Raw genomic sequence first — 22,073 nt, 5'->3', positions numbered from 1 at the left:
CTGCTGATTTTACGAGCTGGGTGAGAAGGACTCTGCCCAGTTTCATATAATTGTACTGTATTATATTTTTCCATTCGTATAGCATGCAGATCTATAATTAATCTTATTGGTTATTTTGATTATTATTACTACTAGCAATTAAATCTTTCTGAGAATTCTGCTTGACATTCTTCAATTACATTTTCTGCAGACAATTTATTTATATCTTTTAAAAGTATTGTTTTGTTTTAGATTTTATATTGTCATTCTCATCCTGTGGCTCAGGGCATGATGTGAGAGGGTGGATTGCATTAATTCCACTTCATTCATTTTGATCACTGAAGCAGTTTCATCACTTAAAAATAGTGTAACAAAAATGTTGTTAGAAATCTGAAAATAAATGTGTAATTTTCCCCCTCAAACTGGTAACATTCTGACAACATTACTTCAGCATGAAGGGGAAGCAAACTTTTTATGCTAATCCATATAGTGTCACTGTAGAACAGGGGTTCGCAAACTTTTTTTGCTGCGTCCACTTTCAAAGATTTTTTTTTGCTGTGCCCCCCCCCTCTAGTAAACAGTACAATATTTAGAAAACAAATTATTATTCCTAAAATAACATATTGTAACGTTGCGTGTAAAAGGAAAGCAGGCTCCACATAGGCAGTAGCTTTGTGCTTGAATTCAGCAGTTTATTAGCATAGGACAAATAAACAATTAAGGACCATGCCAAAGCAAAACCAAATAATAAAAACCTCTCTGTGCTAAATTCCAGTCTACCTCTCTCTCACTCAGACAGCCTCTGTTACTCACTCGCACAACTCCTATTTATCTCTTCGCATTAAATCGCACCATCCATCTGCCTTCACCAATCCCGGGCATGCCATTCGGACCCCAATCTCCTGCCAGTATTCTGGGGGTACAAATGCATGTCCAGGATTGGTAAACCCAGACAGACTGGCAACCAACATATATACTGTTGTGCCGGGATTCAATTACTAATTAATTATTCACTTGAATCCTGGCATGTGAACTAATTTGTGCAATCCCGTGCTCACATACTATTACGTACTTTAAATGCACGTGAAGTGTTTTTGCAATCCCCGTGCCTAAATACAACTATATATTTTAAATCACTCATGCTACACAGACCCATTTATATCCCATGCAGCAATATAATTAACACTCCACACACAACACATAACACATAAATACGCACAGGGGGCGGGCACTTGGCCACACGCCCTTAGTGCTTTTAATCTACAATCATTGAAATGCATTTCAATTTGTTTGTTTCTGGAATAAAATGTATACTGTATTAACAATACTACAATCATAATAATAATAATAATAATAATAATAATAATAATAATAATAATAATAATAATAAAATCAGTTTCATTTACGGTGTTTTGCTGTGAAACAACTAAATGGGCTTATAAATCCTCCAAGTCATTACTTTCACTTTTAAAAACGGAATAAAGATCGAGAAAACGAGGGTGCAACATTTTAATAAGGGACTAGTCTTATATTAATGTTAATGCAATTACGAATAGTAATTTTAATATTTGTAATAGTAATATTTGTCCAGCTTAATTTTTTTTTATTATAACTTTATAAAAGTTTTATTTAATAAAATGTTGCACCCTTGTTTGTCCGTTTTCTACATTCTGCAGCAAAACCCGTAAATGTAACTAAAAGCTAAGACCCCCCCCCCCCCCTCCTATTTATAAACTACAGGTGTATCAATCTAGTTTTTTTATTTGATATTATTTGTGAACAAAATGTATTTGATATTAAAACCCGCCGCCGCTGCACTTTCAAATGAAGGAGGTCTGGGCGATAGTCGCTGAGCTACAATAGGTCTGAAACAACACAAGCTTTGTGGACGAGGATTGGTCAGATTTAACAGGGGATTGGTCAGATTAAACATGATCCCTGCCTGGGTAGTTGATTGAGTCAATCATCCTGGAGGCAGGCCCACCGAGTCTGCCATTTACCGCAGAGCTTTTACAAATCAGCAGAAAGTCAGAAAAAAGTATTTTCCAGTCAAGTATTGGCACCGCCCTAATAACCTCGTCACAGTTTGAAAACCTCTGCTGTGGAACAATACATCCTTATGGAGTACTTTTCAGTACAATTCAGTGAAGTTGATTCAGTCAGCTTACCAAGATACAAATCATTATCCTTCAGCACAGGACAGTATGTTTGCAGAAGCATATCTGGTCACTAGGAAATCAGCAGAAAATGCTGGCTTTTCTGCAATTGCATTTAACCCCAGACTATACCTTAAGATTTCCTATCAATTTCATCCTCCTTACAACAATGTGACCAGTATTAGTTGAAACATCACATAAACCCAAACTGCCATCAAGGGCAGAGATCACTCCATGATAAAGTAGAGGCAAAACAAATATTTACTTGAACTAGTCAGTGTATATTTTTTCAAGTACCCAAAATACCGTGCAAACGACTCGCCTATTAATTGAAAAATCATGAAACCTGTTAATTGTGCAACATGTTTCAGAGGTTTGGGCACTTAACTTTTGAATTAACTGTTTGTATCTGATCAGCGTTCCTCTAAAAGTTATTTTAGGCACTTATCAAAATAGATACAGTATAGTTTAAGCCCTAAGTATACCATTGCATTTGCTCTTAGCCATCAACACCTACATTGTTTTGGACCTTGGCACAGAGTCATTTCGAATGAGAATATACAGAGGTGACGATGAAGTTTAAGTAGTACTTTCAATGCCCTGTTCTCTGGTTCTCTGAAATTCATCATTTTCAAATATTCCACTTATAATAATAATAGTATCTTTATTTGTATATAGCGCCTTTCATAGTGGACAACCATCACAAAGCGCTTTATTATTATTATTTATTTCTTAGCAGACACCCTTATCCAGGGTGACTTACAGTCATAAACAAAAATACATTTTTACAGGTAGGTTGTGAACTGTGCGTTATATGAGAGTCACTTACAATAGGACATTGATTTAACATCCGCAGGATGGAGAAGAAGGAGGTTAAGTGACTTGCTCAGGGTCACACAGTGAGTCAGTCAGAGGCGCAGGTGGGATTTGAACCGGTGACCATCAGTGGCAGAGGTGTGATTTGAACCAGCGACCTTCTGGTTACAAGCCCTGGACCACACTGCCTCCTGTGGCAAAGTTGGGGATTATTTTTGTGAAATATTTTAGTCAGCTTTAGAAATAAATATTTCTACAAAAACATCACAAGAGGATCTGGGTAGATCTGAGTATATACATCAATCTTCAATCCCTGTCATATTTTAAAGGGTACATAAGGACCTTTTTATTTTATTGTGTTACAACTGTTTACATAAGGTGTGTGTATTGTTTTAATTTTTTTTTTTTTTTACATTTTGACCACTTTTTAAACACTTTTAAATTGCATTCCCTTCTCAAGATGGCTTCCCATGTACTCGCATTGGACCTCTCAGAACTACATTTCCCATCATCCTCTTGCTCACATATGTAACTGAGATAGATTTACCAGTGAGCAGGAGGATGATGGGAAATGTAGTTCTGAGAGGTACATGCAGGTACATGGGAAGCCATCTTGAGGAAGGGAATGTAATTTAAAAGTTTAAAAACGTGGTCAAAATGTAAAAAAACACAAAAAAAAACCATATTATTAAAACAATACACACACCTTACGTAAACAGTTGTAGCAACACATGGGATCATGTAACACAATAAAATAAAAAGGTCCTTACGTACCCTTTAAACAGAAGTAGGATTTTTTAAATTTAGAAATCCAACAATTTAAACAGACAGAACAGAACCAAAATTGGGGGTACTGCCAAAGGAACTGAACTTTAAGTTTTTGCAATTTGGCAATTTTTATTAATACTGTAAAAGGAACTGTCACATTCTGCTTGGATGATTTCTGTGTAAAGTTTTTATTTGATGTATACATCATATACATGACATTCCAAGCATACAGAATGTAAAGTCAGTTTTTATTTTTATTTGAAATGTATAATGGTCTATTTTAATTATCTAAACAGTGGCTGATCTTGGGGGGGTCTCTAAAATTATAAACGTAATTTGTTTGTGAACCTCATTTTTTTTTTTTTTTATGTTGTTAGATTTATAAGTGGGTCAATAAATAACCCCTAGATGAAAACATCAGCAGTATAAATACAGATTTAAAGCAACAGCATTAATATCTGCCTAGAACTTATGGTAATTGCCTAATTTCACTTAGCAGTAGCCAAGCTACTCTAAACTGTGTGTATCCGTTGACTACATCAGAAGACTTGCATAATCAATAGGCTTTTTCTTTCTTATTTTTTTCAAAAACGAATGTGTTTTCAGAGAGCTGCAGAGGATCCATAGCACTGATGATCTAAGAGACGCTGACGCGACGGCACCTACTTTCTACTCATTTGCATAAAATGCCTTCTTGTTTAACAGTAGTTTCCCCCTAATTAAATCCCATGAGCTGCTAAGAATGAGTCAGACTTACAAGGCTACACAAAACACTGGCTGCTGCCCTACAGCTCTAGAGAATCCCTTGGCTGGTTAAAGGAGAGAAGCTCACATCCCTGTTGTAAAGGGCAGAGGCATGTCATGTGTTTTTAAAAGCACTGCTGACAGGGTTTCCCCTGGGTTCTAGATTTTTGTAGTCACTAGTGACTAATCCTTTCTAAAAACATTAGTCACTCCAGATATTCAGTAGTCACTACTGGCGCACAGCTCAAGTCTTCAAGGGTGTTATGAATCCTGTTTTTATTTTATACCTTAAATCACTGTATTGACCAAAACAATTATTTAATTTAAACCGTTTTAATAATGCTCTACAGTTTAAATAAATTGGTAATGTACAGCTGTAAAGTTTTAGAACATTAAAACTCAAGAACCAGATTTATTTGCCCTGAAAAGCTACATACAGACACATAATGCATTATGAATTACTTATACCATGTATGTCTTTTTACAATAAAAAGAAGAAAAAAAACAGTGTTAGAATATTATATACAACCCATGGAAACAGAGTTTTCCAATAAGGCTGAAACTTTGATGCTTGTTTTCTTTTTCTTTTATCTGACGCTTGTGAGCTTTGTTTGTTCTTTTTTGTCTGGTGTTCCGAATCCAAGTCTTCATCTTCTACAACTTGTTGATCTGTTTGTTCTGTTTCACTCTGCTGTGGCCACGCTGAAAAAACGAGTGGATTTTCTTCTGCGACATTTTACAGTATTGGCTAACAGTTTTGTTTTTTAATTTGCGCGCACAAGTTTACCGCAATCATGTATTTATATTGATGATAAAGTTATAGAAGAGAAGGCAAAGTTCACTACGCATCTCTACAGCTGGCCTCAATACGAAAACATATTACTGGCATTTTTTAATTATTGGTGACTAAAACGTACAGTACTGATGCTAATTAAAAAACAACAATAAAACGCTTACCTAGTATCAGTGTCATTGATGTCCCTGCTTGTTACCACACAAATCACTGATGATGGCAGGGAAATTGGAGAGCGCTTCAGTCGCAAGACATTTTTGGCGTTTTTAATCTTTGATGGTATTTCGCCTTGATCGCCATTTGCTAGTAATGTACTAGTATTGAGGAAACAATCCACATTTTTTTCACTGGATTGAAAGCTAAAACTACTCTCACACCAGACGTAACGGCTTGTCAAACTAGACCGCATGACAATACTTTGGTTTCTGATTGGCCATACATTCTGTATTTTGAAATGTAGTACTTAAGTTACAATAAACTTTAATCGGGTCATTGAAAAGAATAAAATATTGACTTGCAGGCATGAACGCATACAGGAAATAAAACGAGTTAAAGACTATAGGCTTAGTTTTTTGTATCCCAGACAAACTGCAGTAACCGCCCAACTGTTTATATTACATTTAAACAACAGGGCTTATTTAAAATGTACATATTTAATATGTAAATTAGCCATGTGTGCACTGAACGCTGTCACAGCGCGTCAGTCTGGTGTTAGCGATTAAACGCTAATTACGTGACAAAAGTTTGCAATAGATTGATTGGCAAGTGGTACTAAATAAAATGCGTTGTCTGCCATTTCAGACTTTTTCTCGAGTACCCCAGTTTGAAAACTGCTAGAAGAAACCACATTACCAACAGATACAGTTTAATAGCAGTAGTATTTAAATGCTGTTGTCCTGAATGGTAAATTCTTCCAGTTTCCCCTTTTACTTTGACAATTTCCATATAAAAAATGACATTTTTATCTTGACATTTTTCATTTTTAGCCACCAAGTAAATATTTTGGACAGTATTCAAAACAATTGTTGCTTTATTTTTACACGTTGGTGTTGTTGATAATATGATAAACGAGTATATCTGCTTCAGGTTAAACGATGGCCCGTGTTACACAGAAAACTACAAATAAAATGTCAAATATACACATGTATTTCGTTGGTTTTGTGGATTTTTTAAACTTATTTTAATACTGCACATAATTATATAGTTTTACCATATAATTATAAATGATACTTACCAAAACCATGCTGCACGTGAACTGTATTACATAAGAATTTCCTTTATTCCGATTCCAGTGGTGTTTTCTCAATGCAAGATGTAGACATATATACAGCGCCGTATAAAACCACATACACTGTATACGTACAATTTTATCATGCTCGTTATAGGCCTACTGGCACTGAATTTTAGCATTTTTGGTCATAGCAAAGACACATTTCACATATTTTATAACGTTACCGTAGGCTATTTTTTTTTTCTTTTTTTAGGTAATGATGCGTTTTCGTTTCACAAATCTTCTGCAGACAGTATTTTTAAGCACAACTATAATAACCTATATTTCAACAGTCACTGCCGAAGCTTATTACTTATTCTTCCAGAAGTAATGGTCGGGTGTAACGGATACGAGGTTATATTTGCGCCGGGCCATGTTGTTAGCAAGCCTGATTTTTTGTCCATGCTTTACTGTGAAACTGCCTGTGTAACCAGGGCGGGTGTGAGCGCATTCTACTGGACTGGAGAATAAAAGCACGGGAGTTTAATTATGAAAACGCAAGTGTAAACAGACAAGTAAAAAAGATTAGCCTGTCGTCAGACATGTCATGGTAATACAACATACATTCATTTACTGCGTATTGGTATTGATTGCGTCTGGTCAGGGAAGGGGGACACACGAGCGCGTTAAGAGAATTTCAGCGGGACATTGGCGCAATGGCGCGAACACTGCGGATGCAAAGGTTTGAGCAGAACTCTCTGTAGTCGTGAAAGCGCAGCGGCAGAAGCTGTCAGGTTGCAAAGAATAATGTGAGGCTGAAAGCTACAGCAGCACCGAGTACAGCCTCATAAAGCGGTCTGGGTTACCATGGTAACTGACACGCAACATGAAACTGAGACGCTGATTGGCTGACTGCATTTACGTCGCTTACCACGGGATGAGAACGTTGCACAGTCAATGAATCGATGAGGCAGAGGCGCTGATCTGATCAGCAGCAGTGACTATGGTTTAGCGATCCCTTCTTTTAAAGAACGAGACGTTGTGTGTGACTTTAACAAAAGGTTTTTTTTTTATAGTACAAACAGAAACGATCGTCACTAGTGACGATTCCACATTTTTTTTGTCGTCACTTTCAAAAAACATTCGCAAATTACGAGAGTGACGAGCGACAGCGAAACCCCTGACTGCTGACGAATGAAAATGAGTGTTTTCAAGTGGAGTAGCTCCCCATGAAGACAGTATATAAAGTACATCAGGTATGACTTCACTCATCTACAGTGGCAGTAGAACTGTAGTCAGACCACAGCAAACATGCTTTCCTTTTTCTAAGTCAAATAAACAAAAAATAAATGTGTTTTGATAACAAAATAAATGCATCCCTGAGCCACTCTATTCTATGTGCAACCTTCTAGAATATAAGGAGGCTGTGTGGTCTAGTGGTTAAAGAAAAGGGCTTGTAACCAGGAGGTCCCTGGTTCAAATCCCACCTCAGCAACTGACTCATTGTGTGACCCTGAGCAAGTCAATTAACCTCCTTGTGCTCTGTCTTTCGGGTGAGACGTTGTTGTAAGTCACTCTGCAGCTGATGCACAATTCACACACCCTAGTCTCTGTAAGTCGCCTTGGATAAAGGCGTCTGCTAAATAAACAAATAATAATAATTATATCTATAGTAATCTAACATTACTCTGCAGTTTATGTTTCCATAAACATTTTAAACCATTAAGATCAAGGTGACCTTTTTTTGTAATATAGTGTAGTTAGAACAGCTGTACAAAACATTTATTTAACAGAAGTATATTTTAAGTGAAATCTGAGAAGCAGTTTCTAAGACATAGCCTTCAATAGTGCAACCAATTTAGTGTCATTAATACATATCATCTGGACAATATACAGTCACAGTATATGTAGTATTCCACGTTTTCGTTTTTTTTTTTTACATATATTAAAATAGGGATAAAATCGGTACAAAACAGTTTTTAATTGAAACATTGGTAAACATCGGGGGAAAAAATCCCAGAAAAAAACACCTTACATGTGGAATATGAAGAGTAGCAGTTCTGGTTTCTGATTAATAATGTCCCTGGCATGTATGATGAAGCAGAATCTGTGCAAGGCAAAGCCACATTTTCCCAAGTTAGCTGGTACTTTTCGAACGTTTGGGAAATCACTGTGCTGACGGAAATAGTATCTACAGAAGGTATGAACATGACATCAGCACAAAACAAGCCAGGTTTATTCGCCTTGAAATCATTAAAAAAAGAAAATTGACAACTATTCACCATTTTCTGTCAAATATTTATGATTAAGATTGTCGGCGTTAGGCGGTGTTTTACTACAGACAGTACTGTTGCACGAAGTCTGCAATAAACAGTGGCTGTCCAGCAAAGCACAGCGCTGTGACAAACTCATTAAAACAGTCATTCTGTGCTTTCTTTTTTTATTAAAGCACGTGTAAAAGCAGGATAAATGGATTGCTTGTCTCTGTTCACTTTCTTGTTTTAATGTGTCGCTTATTTTTCAGCATGTTCTTTTATTGTCAGTGTGACCATGTACCTCAATGCAGCAGTATTTGCAGCGCTATGCATCCTCTGCCTCATCTGACCCACTTCTGCTATTTTTGTTTTTTGCATACTTCGAAACATTTGTTTTCTTTTGAATATTCATAAACTGATTTACGTTTTCTCTCCATTCCTCATCCACTAAAAATAGTATATTTTCATTTAAGTATTTTAATTTAGTTTTTTTTTTATCAAGCTAGTAGTTACCACACCCAGCAGTTACCACAATAATTAGACTTTGATTGGCCAACATAATCAGATGAGAATGTGTTTGTGAAGTGACTGAAAACTACGTCTGAATGTTATTTGATCAACTGACGTCTAAACGTCTGCTGTATCCTAGGATATACAGTGTAGAGCTGCTTATTACAATGTCGGAGTCAAAATAAAACAGCATTTTAATCAAAATATTGTGTATTTCCTAGAAAATAATACAGGGAAAATATTGAATAACAGACAAAAATTGTGTATAAATCAGTAAAAAATGATGTCCAGTTAAAAAAAATATCCTGTAATTTTTTGGTAAAATTCTGAATAAACCGGAAATGCGGAACACTAAGTATATGTTAAGTATTTGACAGCAGACGAAAAGCTAGTGATTCATATAAGCATGGTTCAAATAATCAGACTGTATGTGGCTACCAGCAAAAGGTAGACCAAACACAACTTGGGAGTCAAGGATTTAGTGTCTGAACTTGTGAGACTTATCATTATGATTCTGCAATGGTACAGTATCTGCTAGTTATTAACAAGCCTTTTAGAGCCCTGCACGGAAGCATGCATCCTTTTCAGCATCTCAGTTCTCACAAGACACACACAGTCCCTTCACCCTCCCCAGAAAACTAGACCAGGACTTTCAAGTCAGATACCAGTTATGCAAAGTGAAAGCTACGGTGTAATCTGACAAAGTGAGGACATTTTGTAATCTCTTATCCTGCTGGATTAAACTGAGAAAACAAATAAAAATCAGAACAGTTACAAGCTGATTTATCCAGACGTGTGCAGAAACAGACATCGCTGACCCACATTAAGCAGCAGGAGTTGGCAGTGAGAGGGATTGGTTGATTGATTAGTCTTAGAGCCCTGAAGAATGGTTGCCTACATTTCTGTTGTAAAATGTTGTGTAGCAAACTGGGATTTTTTGGTTGAGCCTCCTCCTCCTCTATATTTGCTCTCTCAATTTTAAACTAGAAAAATCAGTGCCACACACACAGTAGTGTGTCCAATTTTCTCCCAAATTGGAACGCCCAATCGCTTTTCTCCTCACCGCAGCAATTCCCCACATGGCTCAGGAGACTCGAACATTCAGTGGGCGTAGTCCGATCCCACGACCAAGCCAGCTTCCTTTTTCACCCAGGAATCAAGAGCGGATGTCAGCAAGCTACCGACCTCTGTAGGACAAAGGCCAACCCTGCAGGTGTCCACTCTGAGCTTATCGGGCACTTGGCCAGCAAGGTTCGCTGTAGAGCGATGACGAGAAATAGTCCCTGCTGGTTTTACCTCCCTAACCCACGGGAGCGCAAAGCCAATGTGACGCTCCCTTTGGAGTCTCCAGCGATGACTGGCCTACTTCGCTCAGCCAGAACACAAACCTGCGCTGTATGATTCACCCTGCACATCACGCTGCTGCGCTTCTACCAGGTGAGCCATTCGGGGACCCGCAAAGTGTTCTCTTAGCCGAAGTGTTCTCTAAGACGGAGTTGACCATCAGACACAATATGAATCAAATAAATATTTATGCATCAACATATGAAATGAACAGAGTAAGAGAAAAGCAAAAGGCAAGTGTATTTTAATAAATCATAATAATAAAGTAACAGAGAAACTAACTTTAATAAACTAACTGCCAAACTAAATTAACACAGCACCCCGACACTAAATTATAAATACATGTACGGGAGCAATATTCAAGACACGCACAAAATTATTTAACAAAATGGTGAAGCAACTCACCAGAATGGGAAACACCCAATTGCTTGGCGACTTGTGTCTTATTAAGGTTTTTTCAAGAACAATTTTCAACTTTTTGTAGAAAGAGAAACAGCGGCATGTTTCGCCATTTGTTTACATGGCATTTTGTAGTGATGAGGTGCACTCGTAGAAATCAATAAAAAACGAGGCAATGATAGCGGTTCTGGAAAGATTGAATAAACCAATCAGTGACCAATCAGATGAGATGAGATGAGGTCAAAGGTTCTATAACCTCGAGAGCCGACGAGCCCGGCTCTTCTGCATAGTGGTTAAGACGCTTGTTGGCAGTGTGCGGGCGTCACAGGTTTGTACCCTGTCTCTCTGTTTTGTCTTTATTGCCAGATTCCCTACCTCCCAGAACACTTTAAAAAACTAGACACCAGGATGAAATGTCCTCCAGATTATGATGCTAAACCAAAAAAATAAATAAATCTAACACCATTATACCAGAAATAATCACTAAAAGCACATATGTTTTGTATAAAAATGTTATTTCCAAACCACAATAACATGCATACAGTTTATAGTTTATATGCAATTTAAGTTACAGTAGTGCAAAAAAAAAACATTCACAGTACAATTCTGTACTGTATTTAAATGGTATTTCAAGCAACTAAATAACTGTATTATTATTAGGGTAGTTAGTGATTGTATTAGAAGTAGTAGTTATTGTAGTATTAGTACTACTATGGATATGTACTCAGTATTCTTATTTTTCCTTTTAATATTGATGATAATATATGCCTAATACACAAATAGCAGCATTTGACTCTGGTACATTATTGTTTCCATCAATGGTGTAATAAAGGTGACCTAAAAGCAGACCCAAATATAAAATCATGATACAATGGAGCAAAAATGTTTAAATCATTTGCAATGTTTCTGGGGATACATTACAATAATAATAATAATAATAATAATAATAATAATAATAATAATAAGCAGCATTGATAACATAAATCAAAGTGCTGTATATATCACACCACATCTCAGACTAGAAAACCATAAACCTACTCTACCGTTTATACAATCCATGGCACTCATCCCAGGGAATTACAACTCTAGGGCTTTGGCTTGTGCTGGTGAAAGCTTGTTTTATGTTCCTTTGAAATCAGATGCACCAGAAGAGTTTCTAGTTATTACATTATTGAATACATAGCTGAAGAATGTTTTTTGTCCAAAACGTCCTGAAATAAATATATTTTTTTAAATTATTTACACCTTATTTACACTGCAGTTATACCTCCTCTTAAAACACACACACACACACACACACACACACACACACACACACATATATATATATATATATATATATATATATATATATATATAGATATATAGATATATATATATATATATATATCTCATCGATAGTTTGTAACCTGATATATTTGTAACCTAATTAACAAACAATAAAAACACAAATGGACAAAACATTGTGTAAGATTGTGTAAGACACAGCTACACCACAGCAGCACTTCTGGCGAAAAGCTGAAACTGCACTTCTAATTTTAGAAAGAGAACCTGACATCCGTGGTGGAGGCTGATTTCTCCATTACGATCCAGGCAGTGGTTACCCTGCGTGAGTGTTTTCCTTTAAGAGGCGGATCCTCAGTCTGATTCAGATGGCTGACACAAGCTGCAATGTTGCTGTCTTCACAAAGACTTCAGGTTAGACCTCTGTTTTAAACGCAGGCGGCACACCACAGACAGAATGCCCTTGGGGTTGGCACCCCTCTGGGCCTAAATGACTTGCATTTTTTTAAAACTAAATCAATTTGAAAAAAGCCAGGAGCTCCTCCTAGTCTTGGAAGATACTTAAAAAAACAAAACATAGAAATAGGTGCTCCTGTTAGCTTACCCGTATCACATGAGTTCCTGCCTCTCTGTCTCTCCTCTCTAAGCAAAGGGCAGGAAGGTTGGCAGGTATGCCCCAGTTCCCTTTTTTAATTTCCCCTAGTCCAGAGGGGGTTTTGGAGGCACTATTCTCCCCCACTTTCCTTCCCCAAGCCAATGCAAAGGCCGGTGCAAAAGGAAGTCCGTCCTCTTGCCTGGGCTCACATAAAGCCCTGCATGAAAAGCAGCTCCAGCATGTGTTATGCAATGGGACTACGCTGCCTGCCAGAGCTCCCCTACAGTACTCCAATGTCTCTGATCCTCCCACCGCTCGCTTCATTAACTTCATCAGGTATTCATTCAAAAAACACACACTCCAGCTGGAAGCACGCCCAAGCTGTGCTCACGAGGAGAGAGAGAGAGTGAGAGAGAGAGAGAGAGAGAGAGAGAGAGAGAGAGACACACACATAAACGCAGAGAGAGAGAGAAAGAGACACACATACACACATAAATGCAGAGAGAGAGAGAGAGAGAGAGAGAGGGAGGGACGGAGGGAGGGAGGAAGAAAATCCTCTGGGAGCCAGTCAGACAAGGCTTTAGAATGCCTAGTTCTGCTTCTCTCCATGGGGGAAAAAAAAGATAAATCCCCCTTCTCCCTCCTTTGTGCTGGGGTAGAAAATCATTTTCTGAGAATTTATCCATTTACTAACGTTGGAAGAGCATGTGACAAGCGTGTCCTTAAGTGACACTAGCAACGCCAGGGAATTATCAGCTTGCACCAAAAGTGGCAACGCTGAGAAAAAAACCCTCTCCGTCAGGCTTGCGGCTTAACCTTTGGGAGGCCAGTTTGTATTTTATTTTCTCCCCCCCCCCCCCCCCCAAGTACAATCTCTTCCTGTCCATCTGTTTCTTGAATAAAACCTTATTAATACAGCTTCCTAAGACAAAGCTGCAGAAACATTAACAACAAGCATACAGCACAGTGCTATCTTAGTTTGCAATGTACTGTAATAATGTATATGCATTGCCATCTACTAAGTACAGTATAGGGACAGTATTGACCCAACACCTGTGGGAGGATATATTGTAATGAATGAGGGGTGCAATTACTCTCACTATGGCATGGATCATTTAACAACCAACTTGGTGCGGACTGTCTCAATGTACAGCTTTGCTTAACAGGTAACAGGTAGCTCAGAGTCACCATTACACCGCCATTACAATGTCCTACATAGAGTTATGTAAATTAACCCTATATATTCTACTGCATAGCTTGTTTGCATACGTTGTGTTTTTAAAATATGCATTGAGATATGTATAACTAAAAAATAAATACAAAAACACCTGTACATTTATATATATATATATATATATATATATATATATATATATATATATATATAAAACTTTTTGTTAAAAAGGTTGTACTTTAGCTAACAATAATTCCATGAATCTCACCAGTCCCGCTCTTCCATTCACTATGTACCTTTCAAATGTATTTTTATTTCAAAACATGAAATCTAGAACACCACCAGGTTAAATAAATCTCTATCTCTATTATATTTGGTACTGTTATTTTTTTGTTTTTGTTTAGAATGTCTTAAAGGGCCAAAATGACTCAAAGCAACTTCTATTAAATAAGGAAAACCTCTCTACTCCCTCTCCAAAGCTATTTCCTGAGAAAGGTCTGTTGGCTAAAGTATTTTTTATCATCATATTTTTTTCAATCAGACACAGTCTCCTGTTTTCTGGTGTGGTGCCCTATCGAAGTATGCTCTCCATTTGGAATTATACATAGAGGTTTTGTTTCTTTTGTTGCCAGCTCAGACCTGTCCCAATTAGTCTGCACTGTTTACCTTTAAAAGCGAACACTCTCTGAGGTCAATACTTGGAATTATCATTGGCACTTGTCCTCATACAACCTTGAACTCTGAGTCTCCTTAATCAAACATCAAGCTATGAAGATTTGAATGTACTTCTTCAATGTACAGTGGTCCTGATACGGCAAGATACTGGTACCACAACACTGTAATGGATACAAATTTTACCCCCTAAAATTGTTGTACAACTCTACCAATGTGTCATACTGCATAACTGCCCATGTGCAGCCATTGTACCACTGGCATTACAACTGTAGTGCCACAGCATTTAAAAAAATGTTTAATATGGATGTCTTTTAAAAAAATACGTTCCAAATAATCTATGATGTAACAAAGTCATCTGCTGTTATCCATATTACCAAATGTGATTAATGGTTATTCTGTATTTAGCTGACAGGAGTTCAAATTCAAAGTCAGTTTGTTACAATGAAGAATTTCAACATGAGTTATTTAAATAATGTTTTTTTTTTTTTTTTTAATTAAGAAAAAATATATAAAAGTCTCATGAATATATATATATATATATATATATATATATATATATATATATATATATATATATATATATATATATATATTCATGAGACTTTTGTAGCTTTGGATTCTATTCATAAAAATAGATTTAAAAAATACAAGCTTTGTTAACACTGTAAAATTGTACTTTTAATATTGAACTTTTAATAAAGTAACATTTAGGAAATAATAATAATAATAATAATAATAATAATAATAATAATAATAATAATAATAATAATAGTCTAATACCAGTCATAACCACGTCTTTATTTTTCATTTGCTAAAAAAACAAACAGACAAAAAAAAAACAACATTTTTTAAATAGTGTAATGTTTCTCAAAGACCAGTCTGTAGACTGGTGCTGTTCTGTGACAACGTCTTTCCAAGGATTTAATTAAAAAAAATAGGACATTCTAGTTTTTCAAAATGTTTTTGATGATGCAACTATACTAAATTAAGTGATTATGTGTGGAGCCCACCTTTAGCCTAGATATCACTGCATAAAAATCACATGTAAATAATGTACAGTATATAAATGAATATACACACAACAAATAAGGCTGCAGTTTTATTTAATGACACAAGATGGTGCTGTGATTATATCCTCGCTCACTGAACCATATCTATTGTGATGAAATGCATGCATTCTTACAGGGAGACTGTATAAAAACTACTTTTACTAGTACAAGTTCATAAGGATGATTGGCTGCTTCCAAAAATAAAGAATTCATAATAATAAATAAATGAATGTTAATTCCAGATACATTTATTTATTTTTTAACAGTACACTATCTTGTCTGTTCAATTCTGCTTGCATGTTGAAACTATTTTAATGGAAAGCAAATCAAAGAATGAAAATGCTACAGTGAATGAAATGACTCCCTTACACGAAACAAATCCTCCAAAATATTTTTAATACTGCTTTAGAGTAAAAATGTCCAATATTCTACATGCCATTTAACCACTATGTGGTCCAGTGGTTAAAGAAATGGGCTTGTAACCAGGAGGTCCCCGGTTCAAATCCCACCTCAGCCACTGACTCATTGTGTGACCCTGAGCAAGTCACTTAACCTCCTTTTGCTCCGTCTTTCGGGTGAGACGTAATTGTAAATGACTCTGCAGCTGATGCATAGTTCACACACCCTAGTCTCTGTAAGTCGCCTTCGGTAAAGGCGTCTGCTAAATAAACAAATAATAATAATAATAATACATTTTCTTGATAATATTATATTAAGTGGAACATATTTTTTTAACACACAGCTCATGTCACTCATGTCATTTATTGTCTCCCTCAGCTGTAGTGGAAGCAGAAGCATCACTGTTGGCTAGTGGCAAAGAGGTTCAAGGAGGAAGCCTGTGACACTGCTGAACTGCTGAAACTACTGTGGGGAATGTAAACAACGTGGCCTGTCAATAAGCTTTGCTTTCTGTGAAAGAATAATAGACAGAAAACAAAACTCTGGAAACTCTGTGGGGGGTGGGGGGTTAGTGTACGGACACCACAGAATGAATTCTGAATGTAAAATTGGGACTTGTTTGTATATCACAGCTTTAAAAATGCCATTTGAGCTACAGTACAACAGCTCAGCCCCAGTATAACCTAAACTACAAATGATAATGTTCCTGGTATAGAACGGTGGATGAACAATGTAAGAAGACAACAAGTCATCAGGGATAACTTGTTTGTTCAGCCTGCCAGGCTCCTTTCATATGTGCTTCTTATCTCTTCTTTTACCTATATACAGTACAGTAGATCTACAGTAAACAGTATGTTGCTTAGATATAAGATTATAAGGCATGGTATAAACATATGTATTTGTGTAAATGAAGGGATTATGAAATTAACTTTGTTTTGTTTTTTTAATTTAGCGTCCAATAACTTTACCCACTTTTTATTCTCCCTGTTTAAAATGTACAAATGCAGCATGGTCCCTTGCAACTGCCCATAACAGCTCAGAAGAACTGAAGGTCAAGGGTGTGTCCCCTGATCCAAGGACCACGCCAATCATCTCTTTACGCCCAGGAGTTCGACAGTGGATGTTGATGAGCTACAAGCCCCTGGTGTACAACGGTCAGTCCTGCAGGTGAAGCAGTTCCCACAGATTGTACATTCCCAACCAGAGGGAGTATCAGGGCCGATGCAATGCCCCCTTTAAATCCGCAGCCAAGATTGACAACTTGCAAATCGCTGAGTAACAGCAGTAACAGCAGGCAAATAACGCAGGTCGGTATCAACAAAATATAAAATGGCTGAGTCAGTCAAAAACATCAAACTCTACTAGATCAAAAGTTGTAATAATTAAGTAAAATGCCAATGGTAAGCCAGACAGAGGTAGTAGAATGCTGAAATCTATATTCAATTAATTAATTATCTTAAAATATGCTTTCTGCTTTAGGCAGCATATTTTTCAGTTAAATATATATATATATATATATATATATATATATATATATATATATATATGGTTGATGGTAAATGAAAGTCACCTGTAATATGTGAAAAATTGAAAGCTCATAAATGTCTGTAATGGTTGCTCTCCTACATTCCACCTAACAACTTAGCAATTAAGAGTATTCGTTACAACAACCAATCAGCATTTGGCTCAACAGTAAAAAGCCCCAAATGATAGTACTGTATGTCTATAAATACTGCTTTAACACTGCACAATAAAAAGCAATCTGATGCTATTGGGCTCAAATCAAACACTGATGCACAATTCATGTGTTACAGTTAACTGCAATAAACTGATTACTCCACCTTTGCTGCAATACCTTTTGTTTGTATAACAACTATATATTGTTAAATAGATTTGTTTGTACATTTTTATTCACACATTATGGGTGATACAGAGGAGAAAGAGAATTTGACCCACGAGGAATGAATACAAATATCAGAACACCCAGGATTATGCTAAAAAATATATTGCTGCAATATGGACAACACAGGATATAGCCCAAGGAAGTAAATGATAAAGGACTGCAATTCATTATCAATATTACAGACTGATTATGAAAGGTTGTCATAAAACACTAAGGGATACAAAACCATTTGGAGAGTATTAAAAATGTAAAGGCTAAGGTCATTGTACTGCAGAATACTGCATTATAATATATCATCATCATTATCTTCAGTCTTTTTCAATCCACTGCTGGATGAAGGCCTCCTCAGATTCTACCACAAAAGCCTGTTTGCTGCGTCCCTCATCCACGTTGCTCCGGTGTGTTTCCTAATTTCATCTTGCAATCTTCCTTGAGGTCTTTTTCTTGGTTGCTTTAGATCTCTTAGGATCCAGTCTAGTATCTCCTTGGTCCAGCGATGGTCTGTTCTTCTTGCTACATGTCCGGCCCACTGCCATTTCAGTTTTTTCACTCTTATAATAACTGCATACTTTTGTTTGCGCTGTTATCCATTCCTTCCTTTTCCTGTCTCTTCTTGTTATTCCCAGCATGCATCTTTCCATACTCCGTTGAGACATTTGTAATTTCTTTGTTATTTTTGCATTGAGGGTCCAGGTTTTGCGTCCGTAAGTTAGCACTGGCAGCACGCATTGGTCGAAGACTTTCCTCTTAGGCATAAGCGTAATTTCCCTTTCAGAACCCTGCTTAATCTTCCAAAGGCACTCCAGCCTATTTTTGCTTTTCTGTTGATTTCGCAACCTTGGTTCTCTGTTGCTGAAATTAACTGTCCTAAGTATACATAGTTATTGACTTCTTCAAGCTTGATCCCATTGACTTCAATTGGCTGTGGAATGGTATATCTATTGAACATGACTTGAGTCTTCTTCAGGTTCATTTTCAAACCCGCTTTGATGTGGTTCTTGTATTCTTGTTTGTAATTCCTCAGGGCACGTTGTAAATATGAGGATGTTGTCAGCAAATCGTACGTGATTCAAGTAGGTTCTATTGATCTTCAGCCCCATATTTTCCCAATCCAGTGTTTTGGAAATGTCTTCTTGGGTGTCCGTGAAGAGCTTTGGGGAAATTGTATCTCCTTGACAAACTCCTTTTTTAATCTTGATTTTGTCGTTGTTTTCTTAAGTCTTGCTGTGGATGTTGCATTCTTGTATATGGTGCTGATCAAGTCTCTGTACGTTTTCTCAATTCCTTGTTTTTTCAGAGAGCTTAATACAGATCTTGTGTAAACAAAGTCAAAGGCTTTTTAATAGTCGATGAATCCCAAGCAAAGTGGTAGTTCGTACTCGTTGCTGGTTTGAATCACTTGCCGTACAACCTGAAGATGACCCATTGTGCTAAATCCACTCCTGAATCCTACTTGCTCATTTGATTGTGACAAGTCAAACATATCTTGGTCTGTTGGTGAGTATCTTGGTAAAAATGTTGTAGATTACAGGAAGTAAGCTAATAGGTCTGTAGTTCTTGAGGTCTTCTTTATCTCCTTATGTAAAAGTATCACTGATGCATTGTTCCAGTCGTTTGGCACTTTCTTTTGCTTAATACAATCTCAACTCAAGACGGTAGACAATTAACAGGCAGATAACCCTTTGATGAAATACGGTACACGTTTTTAAATTACGGGGAAAGTTTTGTGCCTCTTCAGAAGTTTTTTTCCTCTTTATAAGAGAAAAGTTGAAACCCAGGCAATGAGCCGCTAAGGTAGATATAAAAGAAAAAAGAAAGTTCTATTTATACCCAGACTTCTGCTCAAGACTGTGTTTTAAAAGGTATGGTACAAGCAAGGCAAATACATACAGCAGGATTTCCCTCTGGAAGCCATGTATGGCATGATATCTGACAGCAGCCATCCACATATTAGTAAAAAAACATCATTTGAGGTTGTGTTATAGAAAAAGCTAAGCAAATTTAGCAATTGCACTTTCAGTCATGTTGGCAGTAAAAGTATAGTATTTTACTATATATGGGACCTTAACTAATTAACACTTTGATATTTCATTGTTTTCTGATGTGTGAGATTAAGAAAAAAGGGGTTTGTACAGTTCAACAAGATTTATTAATATGGATGCAAAGAAACCCAAAACACCTGCCATGACACTGTCGATAGCGTATATGAGCTGCCGGGGACAATCTGTCAAGGTGCTTAAAGTGTTTCATTCTTTAGTGGTAACAGCCTCTAAGTCCTTCGAGAGTTAGGGATCGAATTCTGCATCATCTGTTCTCCAGACTGGTCCACACAGTAATCAAGTCTGAGGCATTCTCGCAAAACATCAGTAAATTGGTCTTGACTTGGATATTGAAGCACCTGCCCACGAGCCTCTGCTAAGTCGATAGATCTGCTGTCACGCTGATCATAACTAAAACAAAGGAAGAGGCACCTGTATATACACAACAGAATATGTTCCACTCAGGCCAATTTACAGAAAAGTGTGTGCTTCGGTCTCTTTGCAACCCTTGAGTCTGTTACCTACAATTATTTTGTGAAATGGAAACCATACAGTACATGTTCGACACATGTAAACTGCAACAGATTACTGGAAATGTATATTCTGTTTGTTTTGGTATAAACAAGCCCTCTCGTTAACAGATTTTGTTTCATCAGGTCGGTCGCAGTCATCATACACTTTGTATATTCACACTACATTGAACATTATACAACATCTTGCCTGAAGAGCCTAATCAAGAAGCATGCCACTACAATTTAGCCACAGTCTCCAAAAAACACAGTACACAAATGTATACAAAAATACCCTTCAAAATGTTGTTAACAAGTCTGCCACAGTGAATAGTAACAGTTGTTACAGAAACATAAAAATATATATATATAACTGTGACAGGAATGACTAAGTGGTGACGTCACGGCAGAAACAGGAACACAAACGACAGAGAGCGGTGGAGTTTGGTGGAGCTGAGCGAATGCTTTCGCTCAGCATTTAATGAATAAACATACAGAAAATAAACGGTTGTAACAAAAACAGGACACGGCACTTGCGCCAAAATAAACAGGTAAACAAAACGGACTAGACAGTAAACAGACACAGACACAGACAGACAAACGAAACACGGTGAGTGAGACAGTTATTCACTTTATATTTACGTTCTTACTTTTTACTTTCTCCTTCTCCACACTCGTTCTCCACTCACCGAACACCTACTACCAGTGAGTGAAAACATGCAGCTTTTATGCAGTTGTACCGAGATTCGATTGCTAGTCAATCATTCAATTGGAATCTCGGTACAACTGCACGTGAATTAATTAAAGTGCAATTCCCCGTGCTCACATACTATTACTTTTTACTTGCACGTGATGTGATGTGCCATCCCCGTGCCTAAATACAAACATACAATTTACACACATGTGAAACACAGACCCGCTTATATCCCGTGTACCAATGCTTATACACCAACATTTACACACAACACGTAACATATAACATACACAGGGGGGGCACTTTGCCACAATAACCTATTGTTTTAAAAAGTTTCACCTCATCAGATTTTTGTAAAGCATTTCAAGTGAATTCTATGGATTATCAGTCAATGATGAAAGCAATGTCTTTTTTTTTTCAAAATATGTTGTGTAATATGCCTTTGAAAACAGTCATTGCAGTGTGAAAGCATATAAGATTATGGGTCCCTTTGTAGGTGTCAATCGATTCAAAAGGCCTTTGAAGCCATCTAAAATTAAATTGAAGGCTCTTTCATCATACTGTAGCTTACTTAACAAAGGCCTGCAAGCCACACACAAAATAAAACAACTGTGTTACTTTATTTTTGTCATGCAGAACCAATTGCAACACTTTTGACTATAAGTACCAATAGTATCACAATAGAGTTTCAGTGGAGTAAGCCTCTACAACATCATGGTATCGCTCAGTAATAGTGTGCTACCAGAGCACTTTGCAGTAGAAATCCATTGTGTTGTCA

At 36.9% G+C, this 22,073-nt stretch overlaps 1 protein-coding gene across 1 annotated transcript in view; it reads right to left on the bottom strand.

Annotated features, from left to right (window-relative positions):
• Positions 1-13,356, bottom strand: part of LOC117400533 (ataxin-1-like) — a 33,391-nt gene extending 20,035 nt beyond the window's left edge. Inside the window, exon 1 of the mRNA XM_034000644.3 lies at positions 12,863-13,356. The gene's annotated coding sequence lies outside the window, so the exon portion shown is untranslated. The remainder of the gene's footprint in view (positions 1-12,862) is intronic.
• Positions 13,357-22,073: the final 8,717 nt, after the last annotated feature.

The sequence above is a fragment of the Acipenser ruthenus genome, chromosome 4 (assembly GCF_902713425.1).
Source record: "Acipenser ruthenus chromosome 4, fAciRut3.2 maternal haplotype, whole genome shotgun sequence".
NCBI classification, from domain to species: Eukaryota; Metazoa; Chordata; class Actinopteri; order Acipenseriformes; family Acipenseridae; genus Acipenser; species Acipenser ruthenus.
The sequence above is the reverse complement of the archived record's forward strand: the minus strand, read 5'-3'. Positions and strand labels throughout refer to the sequence as shown.